Source organism: Megascapheus bottae, chromosome Y, assembly GCF_031878675.1.
Source record: "Megascapheus bottae isolate mThoBot1 chromosome Y, mThoBot2.hap1, whole genome shotgun sequence".
Lineage (NCBI taxonomy): Eukaryota > Metazoa > Chordata > Mammalia > Rodentia > Geomyidae > Megascapheus > Megascapheus bottae.
In genome coordinates, this window is record NC_143548.1 from 8,150,343 (window position 1) to 8,160,864 (window position 10,522).

Here is a 10,522-nt window from a genome sequence, read left to right on the forward strand (position 1 = left end):
CAGCAGAGGTGAATATTTTTTGGTGTTGAAACTCAAAGTATTGAAAAATGTAAATGTAATTACAGCACTTAATACTATTTTGCCCAACATCTAGAAAATGATTGCTTATGCCACCAGTTGAAATTCTCTAAATAATGAGAAAAGTATGGTGACACGGTTGTAATTGTAATGCTGGCTACCACTCAATTACAAGAGACAATTTTTGTGATTTCAAATTGTTTATTATAAGGCAAGAGCTGGAAAATTGGTCAGCAAAGGGTAGTTGGTATTAATTGAAAGTACTGCAGAGTTCCTATATTTTTTTTACCTTTGCTTTATTAAACACCTCACTGAAGTATGAAGCCCATTCTCAGCACACTAACCATAAAATAAGAGACAAAATTTTAAAAAATATTAATACAGTATTCTCCTAAATGTTCACAGGTGCTCAGTTCATAGACACTCTATTACCTTTTTCTGTTCATTCACACGATAAGTATGATTCAAAATGTGAAGAAAACAAAATACCCGAGATTACTTACAGAATTTTTCTGGAAAAGAAATGTGTCAAAAATATGTCTGTCTGTCCTGAATGCAATTTACAATTGAGTTGCTCAGCCTTGGTGATTTCAGGGCTGACCACAGAAGAAAATTTGTGGAAATAGCAATAGATCTCATATATAGATTTGACATAAAGGAGGATGAGGTCTTCTATGTGCAGTCCATTTTTTATTGTAGTGCAAGTTCATTTATTTATTGAAAAGCATACTCATAAGTTTTACTGTAATATAAAGGTAAAATGCCATTTCTAATGCTAATTACTTTTCTGTTTTTTATATTCTTCATATCATATATATTTTTTACACAACTCAATATCATGAAAAAGGAAATTCATATATGTATTTACTTTATATAAGACTTCTTAAAGTCATCCCAATCACTCTTGTGAAGCACTTACATAAAAATTCAGACAGGATCCACTATTAAAGAACTTTCAATACACTTCATATGGTTACATTTCATTAAATACTTCACATAATCAAGCCATCAGGTCTAATGGGCCATGTTATTTATTAGTACTTGGTGGCACTCCATATTCACTTTAAAAACCATTGCAATAGGTTGGGCAATGTGGCTAGCTCCTTTAATCCTAGCTATGCTGAGTGCTGAAAACTAAGGATTATGGGTTAAAGCCAGCCTTGGCAAGAATAATATTCAGTAGACTCCTTTCTTCAGTTTACATAAGAAAATTGGAAAGGGCACTGTGGCTCAGATGATGCAGCCCTAGGCTTTATCTGAGTTCTTCTGGTACATGGACCATACCAAGTGTTGAAGCCAAAGATGAAAAACAGGAAAACATTCGATGTACTCAATGGATAATAACTAAAAAAAACCCACCATTATATCCAATAATATTCTCAAATCCAGTTGAGCAATAGACAAAAAAAGGACTTTGGACCTTCCTTTGATGATGGTAATATTTAGTATCCATTATGAATCCACAAGAGAACCACTTTACTCATCACGGGTGACGAGTAAAAACTGTATTTTTGAGAGGATATTTTAAGGTTATTTAGGAAATGTTCATTTGCATTTGTCATCTTACTTTTACTAATTTCTTTTTTATTGTCAGGATAATATATGGGGAGTTACAGTTACGTTAGCCAGGCTAAGTGTATTACTTCTCACACATCGATGCACCTCATGCTTTTCTCCCTGTTTTCCTCCCTCATCTGCTTTCAATCAGCTTTTTCCACATTCCCTTTATTATTTCAAATGAATGAACATATATACAATATACCTGGTTATAAAGTCAGATACAATAACCATAAGGACACAAAAAAGAAAAAAGGAAAAAGAAATTACATAGTACATTTAAAACAACAATAACACTAGAGAAATCTCTTGTTAATATGTCCTAGAGTTCCTTTCATTTAGCCACATCCCATATGACCTTATATACCTAGGTCTTGAGCTATTGTATTCCTCTACTAGAAGGGTCCTAGATGTGTACTAATTATTAGAAATGAGGGTAACCCTGGAATGTATGTTCCTTGGGGTCTTTCTTAAAATGTCACGGGTGGAGTCATATTCTTTACTGTTTTTCCTGGAGGTATGAAATTTGGACATAGGTTGTTCCAAGCACTCTATCAAATAAAAAAATATATATTTAGTTGAGTTTCAAGAAGAAGTTAACGTTATGTATTTAAGAGCAAAGAGAAGCAGATCAGGGTCTCTCTGTGATCCCTTGGCCAAGGCCGAGGTACCCACGCCTTGCTTGCTCCTGGGGTTCCGGGTTCCCTGCCAGGGCCGCAGCTGCTGCAGCCTCTGAGCTGCAAGGGAATGGGGGTACTGGAAGGGGGTCTCTGCCATGGCCACCATAGTCACTCTACCAGAACCTGCTGCCCGTACCAGGATGCTACCTGCGTCTGCTCTCCAAAATCCAATGGCCAGGATGATAGCCACTTCAGCTGACCAGTCCAGGACCAGTCGACCTGGAAGTTGCCATCACTGCCCCTGCCCACCCGCCCTGAGTCACTGGCCAGCACCGCCAGCCTGAGGATCTGCATGGAGCCATCTCGCTGCCGACCACAGGCAGAACCCTGACATGCACTTCACAGAAGGTCCATCACATGCACCTAGGGTGGCGGGTGGAAAAAAACAAAAGAAGCGAAAAGAAGGAAAAGGTAACTGGTGACTGATTTCTAGTTTATATATATTTGTGAAAATACATCAGCAGCCAAAACGCCTGACGAATAAGACACCAGTGAAAATGTCTCCCAGGTCTTCCAAGGTTGCCAAGGCGGTCAACATGTTCAGATTAAATGGATGTTTGTCATATAAGCCCAGACTATATTTTGTTCTGGAAAGAATTGGCATGAAGCAGGAGTGTGTCTCTATTCATGTCCATATGGTAAGTGTGGAACTCGATATCCACATAAAAAACAAGTGTAAAAAATACAAAGCTGACTGTAATAGCTGTTTCAACAAAAATTTCTGTGCAAAGTGTATAAGTGGATTTTGCTTACTCCTTGGAAAGTGCGTTGACAATTGCCCAGAAACAATTGGAAGGTAACAACCACACCGAGGAGTGCATCAGAACTGTTCAGTGTGATACAAGTGAATGGAATCCTTGGAGCCAATGCACACAAAAAGAGAAAAGATTTGGCATCAAAAGAGGGACTGAAACTTGGGTTCGAAAAATAATACAGGATCCTTCATCAAAGGTACCCTGTGTCTTCCTAAGAATGAGACACGGAAGTGTTCAGTGCAAAAAAGAAGTTTCAAAGGGATCCTACCAATATGTGCTTGTTTGGAGTGTCATAATCAGATGGATATTTTATTTTATTTCCTAGGGAACATTTGGCAATATCACTCATATCTAAATCCCTAAAATCTGTAGCAAAGTATATGTTATCTCTAAAAATACAGTTTTAGAGATATGATAACTGATAAAATGGAATTTACTTATCAGTACTTGATACCACAGTGATAGAATTATGACAATTGAAAGATGCTGCAAAAAGCTGAGCTATAAGCCTTCAGTTGTTAGCTGTGATCCATCCACCTCTTTAGTGTCAAGAAAACTTTTGCAAGCTTTCATAAGGATTAATATTTTCTGCTATAAAACCATGACAACCAAAGATCACCATCAATTTATGCCTTCCACAATGCTTACAAATCAGCATAGTACAATGAGGTTTAAAGCTTTTGGAGCTAAAAATGTACCTTTTCTATTGGATCATATGTGAACTAATTTCCAAGACATTTTTTATTAACTTGACACAACATATAACAACAGGTCTGATTTAAAATTTTACTACTTTTTTTTTACTAGATTATAAAATTTATTAGATCAGATTTTTGTATTTTCTATTCTTTTGCTTTCTTTTCTATTTTTTCTAGTCCTAGGGATTGAACTGAGAGCCTGGGTACTACCCTTGGGGTTTCTCAAGGCTAGAGTTCTGTCACTTGAGTCACATCACAACTTCTGACTTTTTCTGTATATGTGGAATTGAATTGAACCCAGGGTTTTGTGCATGCTAACAAATCATTCTACCTCTAGGCCACATTACTAACCCCTGGATCAGTCGTAACTGTGTCAGGATTTATTCTGAAATCCTATGAGAACTAATAGTAAGTACACTATTTAATGTGATGAATGAGGGATTATATACTTTCATTTAGAAGAATGACAGTTGGTGACTTTTAAAACATCATTTCCCTGTGTTTCTCATTACCACATAGAAGTTTCCACTACCACCTGTAAGTATGTTTGGTAGTTTTAAATTGGCAGTCATTAGGTGACTCTAAATGATTCTCTCAACTATTCACCTTTTTTTCATATATTTTTATTGTAATTAATAGAAGGGTTACATAGATAGATGGTGCATTAATTCCCATACATTGACACCCTTTCACATGTCTTGGTCCCCATTTCCCTCCCCCCGATCCCCACTTCTCATCTTGTTTTCCCCCATTTCCTACCCAATTTCAATAACCAAATACAAATACATCCGATATATCAAGTAACAAAGTGAGATACAGTAACAATATGAGATAACCAAGGGACAGCAAAAGAGATGAGAGAGAATATAGTACCTTAAGAACAACAATCATTCATTATATGGCTTATGTTTCTATATCCTAGAGAACCTTGCATTCAGCCAATAGAGCAAAACCTTGATTCAACTATTCACCTTTTTAAATGAATTGTTTGCCAATGGTGTTGAACTTCTTTAGTTATTTAAATCTCTCGTTTTATATTTTATTCAATAAAATTATTGGATTCTTTAGGATCATAATCTTAAGTCGTATGGATTTGCAATTGAATAGAATACTCTGAGAGCATCCTGTGAAGGTATAATCAAGTACCTTGTGGAAACTGGATACTGGTGATTCATGCCTATGAACCTAGCTACTTGGGAAACTGAAAATCAGAGGACCGGAGTTCAAGACCCTGGGTAGAAAAGTCCACAATTTTACCAAAACCAGAAAGAAGCTGGATATAATGGATGGAAATATCATCCACATGATGGTCAAAAATATCAATCAGTCGAGGCTCATACCTGAGGAAGACAGGGGACCCTATCTCAGGAATAATGTATGCAAAAAGCGACTGGAGACATGGCTCAGTATTGTATCAAGTGTAAACCTCAGTAGCATCAAAACCAAACAAAAACTACAACAGTCCAATACAGTACCATTTGTTTACATAGTAAGAGTGAATAGTAAGAGTGTTTATAGATATGAAAACTAAGTTTAATGAGAACACAGAGGAGGATATTTTGGCAATGTATTTCTTGTAGTATTCATACAAGAAGTCAGAGGTTGCGGTCAACTGAGTTTTGCAAAGACTTTTCCTTACAATGAACTGGCCATTATCTCCTACACCAAGCCCTGATCAACTACTTAGTGTCTTTAAATTCTTGAGGATAGGGTTATTTTAAGATTTTGTAAATTTTTAAATAGTTTTGATTAAAATTTATTTTCAGGAATGGAAGCTGCCTATTGAAAGGAGTTTTTTTGGCATCCTTTACCAATTAATATAAAACATATTACATTTTAAATGTTAGGTTTGGGACCCAAATATTTCATCATTCTACTTGCTATGTTTCTATAGCAGTATATTTTATTATGTTTACTAACTTTTCTTGAAATATGACTCAGATGTGAAAAAAGAATTTCAATTGACTTTTATGAAAGAATGACATGAAGAATGAATACTTGACTAAGTGCTTTATATTTGTTAGTTCTTATATGATTTTCCTACGAGAGTTTCCAAAAATGTGACTATTGTAAACAGTAACATCTCAATGAACTCTTGGTTTCATCAATATTGATGTGTCATATAAATAGGATTTTAAAGCAAGATTCTTTTGAGTAATCTATTTTCCAAAAAGTACAATCATTAGATCTTTTTGTATTTGTATATAAGCTTTCTATAGTTATACAAAATCAGTGGCATGTATGTCTTTCTGAAATGCAAACACGTTTTAGGCTTTGCTCCAGAAACTACTATACTATTTGTATTGCTACGGAATTTTGAAAAAAAAAGAGTGTTTTATTGGCCCTTAGGAACACAAAAATGACATTACTTTTTCATGTACCAGAAGTTTATGTAATTGCATGTTTGTGTATTTCTCCTCCCTTTATGACATTCTTGCATTCTTCATAATGACTTGTCTTATGACAGTAATTCTTATCTCTTTTTAGATGTTGGCACAGCCAATTTCATTTCAAGAAATGTTCCAAACAAGAAAAAAAGTTGTATTAATTTGCTTCCAGTATGTGTCAAATTACTTGATTCAATCTGTATTGTATGACTCTTTACTGGTGAATAATAGATATGTATTTCAGAAAGTGTTTCACTACAAGGTAGGGCTTTATGACCTACTAGTAACAAGGCAATTTTTTAAAGGTGGACTAAAATATCGGTGTGCCTGATATACTGGATGAAATTCACACATTCAGTTTACTTTAAGTATTTCCAAATAGAGGTAGATTTGACTAGGATCAAATTTCACATGTTTATGTAATATTGAATGTGTCTAGATGCTGTTTAATTCCTAAGAAGCTGAACATTAAACAATCAAATTTCCTTGGAAATTTGAAGTTCATTAAAGAAGTTCATAATGCATGTAACATTATTATGGTAATTGGCAATGTGCTATGTTAACATTGTAGGTATATTTACAACTAATGAAGTTGCTTTTTAGTGTTAGGCAGTACACAGTTATTTATGTTAATTTCTTTTCAGTAGGTATGGATAGGAGTGTTATTTCTTGTCCCCTTGCAGAAATGATGCATCAGGAAGAACCCATCAGTAAAAGATTTCTGATCTTATTATGACTTTAAAAAATATTGTGAATCTTAAAGAGATGAATGGTTTTACTTCCACCATTCTAACTATTCTCATTAATTTAATTGGAAAATGCATGGCTCACTCTGAATCGTAAATGGAAGCAGGATTTTGTGAGTCACAACTATATTTCTATCTAGTAAGGAGGCTGAGATTATATTATTGCATTGCACAGCTGGCTCAGCCACACAACTCTTTGAGAAACTTGACTGCAATTAACTGTAAGCAAACTGGAAGTGATACTGTGGCTCTGGTGGTAAAGTGCTAAGGTTGAGTGTTCAAGCTCATGGACAACTCCCATGCCCAGAGTTCAAACCAAAGTATAGTCCAAAAACTTCAAATGAACATCTTGAATGGCAATTCTTGTTATGCTATTCATGCTGTTAACAAGGACCCAAGGATGTAAAACTTACCTGATACTGTGTAGAGGGAGATTTTTTCACATTTCTTTGCATGATGTACACCAAAAGTTTTACTGGAAATTGAAAAACAAATTTCTATTAATAAAAAGACAATCTAGTATGCAGCATATGCTTTGAAATAATATTACAACTTTAAGTAATTTCATGTGCACTACCACAAAGTTGTACTTCATAGTTAGACCCCACATTCAGGTCTGATTTTTATAGCTATTCATTGTTATCTTTATCAGGTTTACATGATTTTGCCATACTCACTATAGCTGAGCTAATAAAACCCATATGTATGAAATTTGGAAATACACAGCTGTTGTGTTGAAGAATGTACACAATCCCTTCAAGTGCTTTCTGTGTTCTAGAAGTCTCCAAATAGTATCCTTGGTGTAGTATCCAAGTGAGCCAGAATACTACAGGACTTTTGGCCAGAGTGGAAAAAGTCAAGAAGTCTCCTTAAGAGGACAGTTTGATCACACTCTGTAATGAAGCTCCCTCCAGTCAGAGCTGTGGTGGTGGTGGCCATACCCAGAGCAGGACCACTAGGGCAAGTGCACAGTATCTCCAATGCAAGGCTCTCATCTTTACCTATGGGTGACTATAAGGAGAAATCCTAGTCTTGATGCTTAGGCTAGGACATAGATTGAGGACAGTTCCAAAACCGAAGGAAACTGTTAATATCCCCAAAAATTTATTGTCACTCCTTCTCCAGGAAGTGTGATACCTAGAGGAATTGGGAGATCGTGCCCTCAAGGAAGTGAGGGTTGAACATAGTGACACATATAGGTAAACCACACAAATGGAAAAGGTAAGTTGTTTGCATCTGAACAAAACTGAGAGGTAAAATATATTTGTAGAAACCTGAAGATAAGCGGTCCACTCCAAACACATTTCACATTGCTGGGTGCAAAGGGAAGGGAGACCCTGTACAAATAGGACATGGAGGGGAGAAAGACTGCTGGTCGGAGTAGAAGCTAGTTAAGGTGTAGGGAAAGCTGACAAATGTAGATGGTGATAGCAACAACAGGAGGAGCTGGGTGAGTGGAACTGTGTAGAAACCTGCATAGTCTTGGGAAGCCTTCTGATAAGCATGCAGAGATCGGACAAGCACCAAGGAGAAGAGACCAATACAACATTAACAGTCTATGGTTACTTCTTCCAGAGCCCCACAGGTGACAGCTGAGTCTTCTGAAAGAGGTTATTCAGTCCCGAGGCTCCCTGAGAATTGTCTGTTTCCTAAGGTCCAAGGAGGTGGGGAATTATTAGGAAGCCTTAAGGTGTGGCTCTTGGGATCCTCAGCCAAAATTTGGAACGTAGTATTACTACCTTGAGAAGTCATATGGGTCACATGGAACATGTGAGTTAGGTATGGGTGGCTACCTGACTGTGTTGGATGGTTTCTAGATCTATCTGTGTTTACCATACTCCTCAACTTACTACAGTTTACCAGAATGGGAAAACGTTGTTCTAAAGTTCTTGTAAACAAACCTATAACTGCAAAATTTTCTTTCCCACTGGTACAGGATCCCCAGGAAGAAGACTTCCTGCTGCACACACCCTATTTCTATGCCAACAATGACTTCAATATTAAGATTCCCTATTCCAGAAATGGTTCTTTCTACAAGCCTGAGAGAGTACAAGTTGGTTCACCCCTTACTCCACCTAATTCAGGTGCCAACACTTGGGATAGGCCCCCACTCTAGTACACATGAACTTTACACGTGTTGACCTGTATATAAAGGGCTCTAATTTCCAATGTGGAACTGCTGGCTAGAGAGGAGCACTGACAGAATGGAAGGGAAACATAGATGGAGATAGGAACTTTTACAGCCCTACATAGCAACCAGGTTTGTCTGCATGAATTGAACATAACCAAAGAGAAGAAATCAGTATCCCATGACTGGTCGGTAGGTATTTCAGAAGAGCATCAGGAAGGTCACCATCACTGGAGGAAAACAGTGCCATGTTGTGTACTGTAGAGAAATTGCCAGACATATAAGGAAATAGTTCTAGCCTGTGAAGAGGGTTATACAGCCCTGTTGTTCAACATGGCAAAAGAAGCTGACTCATGTCAACTAAGCCCTGAGAATGGGACCCTGCTCTGAAGGGAGAAATACCCCCAGGGCGAGGCAGCATTCCTCACTTTGTAAATTTATCCATCAGATATTCTCAGATATGAAGTCTCTGGTATCTGAAGAAAATAATTGACCCAGACTCAGTAGCTATCTGTGTGGAAAAAATGCTGATTACAGATAGTTTGTAACCCATGCCCATTCTAGCTTCAAAAGAAAGCCACTCAATCATATGGAACACACAAATATGCTTGCTATGCCTGTATGCTGGCAAGAGAATCACAAAGACCTCAAGCTTGAAAGGGAAATTTTTTTCTGCTGCTCAGATTTAGTGAAAAAATATATAATCCAAGGAAAGCTGATCATCACAAAGTTATTTGAGACACCATCAAGTGGGCAATTGGAAGAATTACTGTAGAGTTCATTTTTCTAATTAGAATTTTTAATATAGACTAATTTTTATTATTTCCATTATTTCTGTTTTCATTTTGTCATTTTTCTTCATTATTTATATTTTCTTTTATCAATTCATTGAGGTTCTGTTAATCCTAGAAACAGGGATTAAGAGACATTTTTCTTTATTGTATGAACATTTATCACAGACTATCTTTTTATTCCCAGTATTTTCTTTTTTCCATTTTTATTGTATTTTTATTATTCATTTCTATCATTTGAATGTATTTTAGGTATTGCTCTACTCCTTTTCTCCTAACAGTCCACTTCTGTTATCCTCTTAACTTTCATTACCCCCATTTCTTTCTCTGAATTAGATAGCACTGCTGTAGTGGGGTGGAGTATACTCACAATTCTAGGTCTGAGGGTACAGCCTTTGTTGATGTGCCCACATGTTCCCAAAGGCTGTTTGCAGCCACATACCAACGTCTCAGGCAGCCCAATCAGTAGTATTTTCCCCACCCGCATCTGAGGATGTACCCTCTGGGCGTTTCCATAGTATGAACAAGCAGCACTTTCTGGTTTTCAGAGTGGAAGCTTGACCTATGCTGATCATCCCTCAAGTTCCCTGCTATGTTTCAGGGTTGCTATCACTGGTCTTTCTGTTTTTCTCTACTAGAGAAGAGGGCATTCCTGACTTTTGTGAGAAGTACAGAGTCATTTTTGCCTATGTATCTTTTTGTGTCTCAGTTGGGTGGGCTCTCTGGTGTTGGCTTGTCATAAGCTCCCAGCAGTAGGGAGGC

General features: G+C 36.9%; 1 pseudogene; it reads left to right on the forward strand.

Annotated features, from left to right (window-relative positions):
* The first annotated feature begins 2,587 nt into the window (after positions 1-2,587).
* Positions 2,588-8,957, forward strand: LOC150040273 (R-spondin-3 pseudogene; annotated as a pseudogene).
* Positions 8,958-10,522: the final 1,565 nt, after the last annotated feature.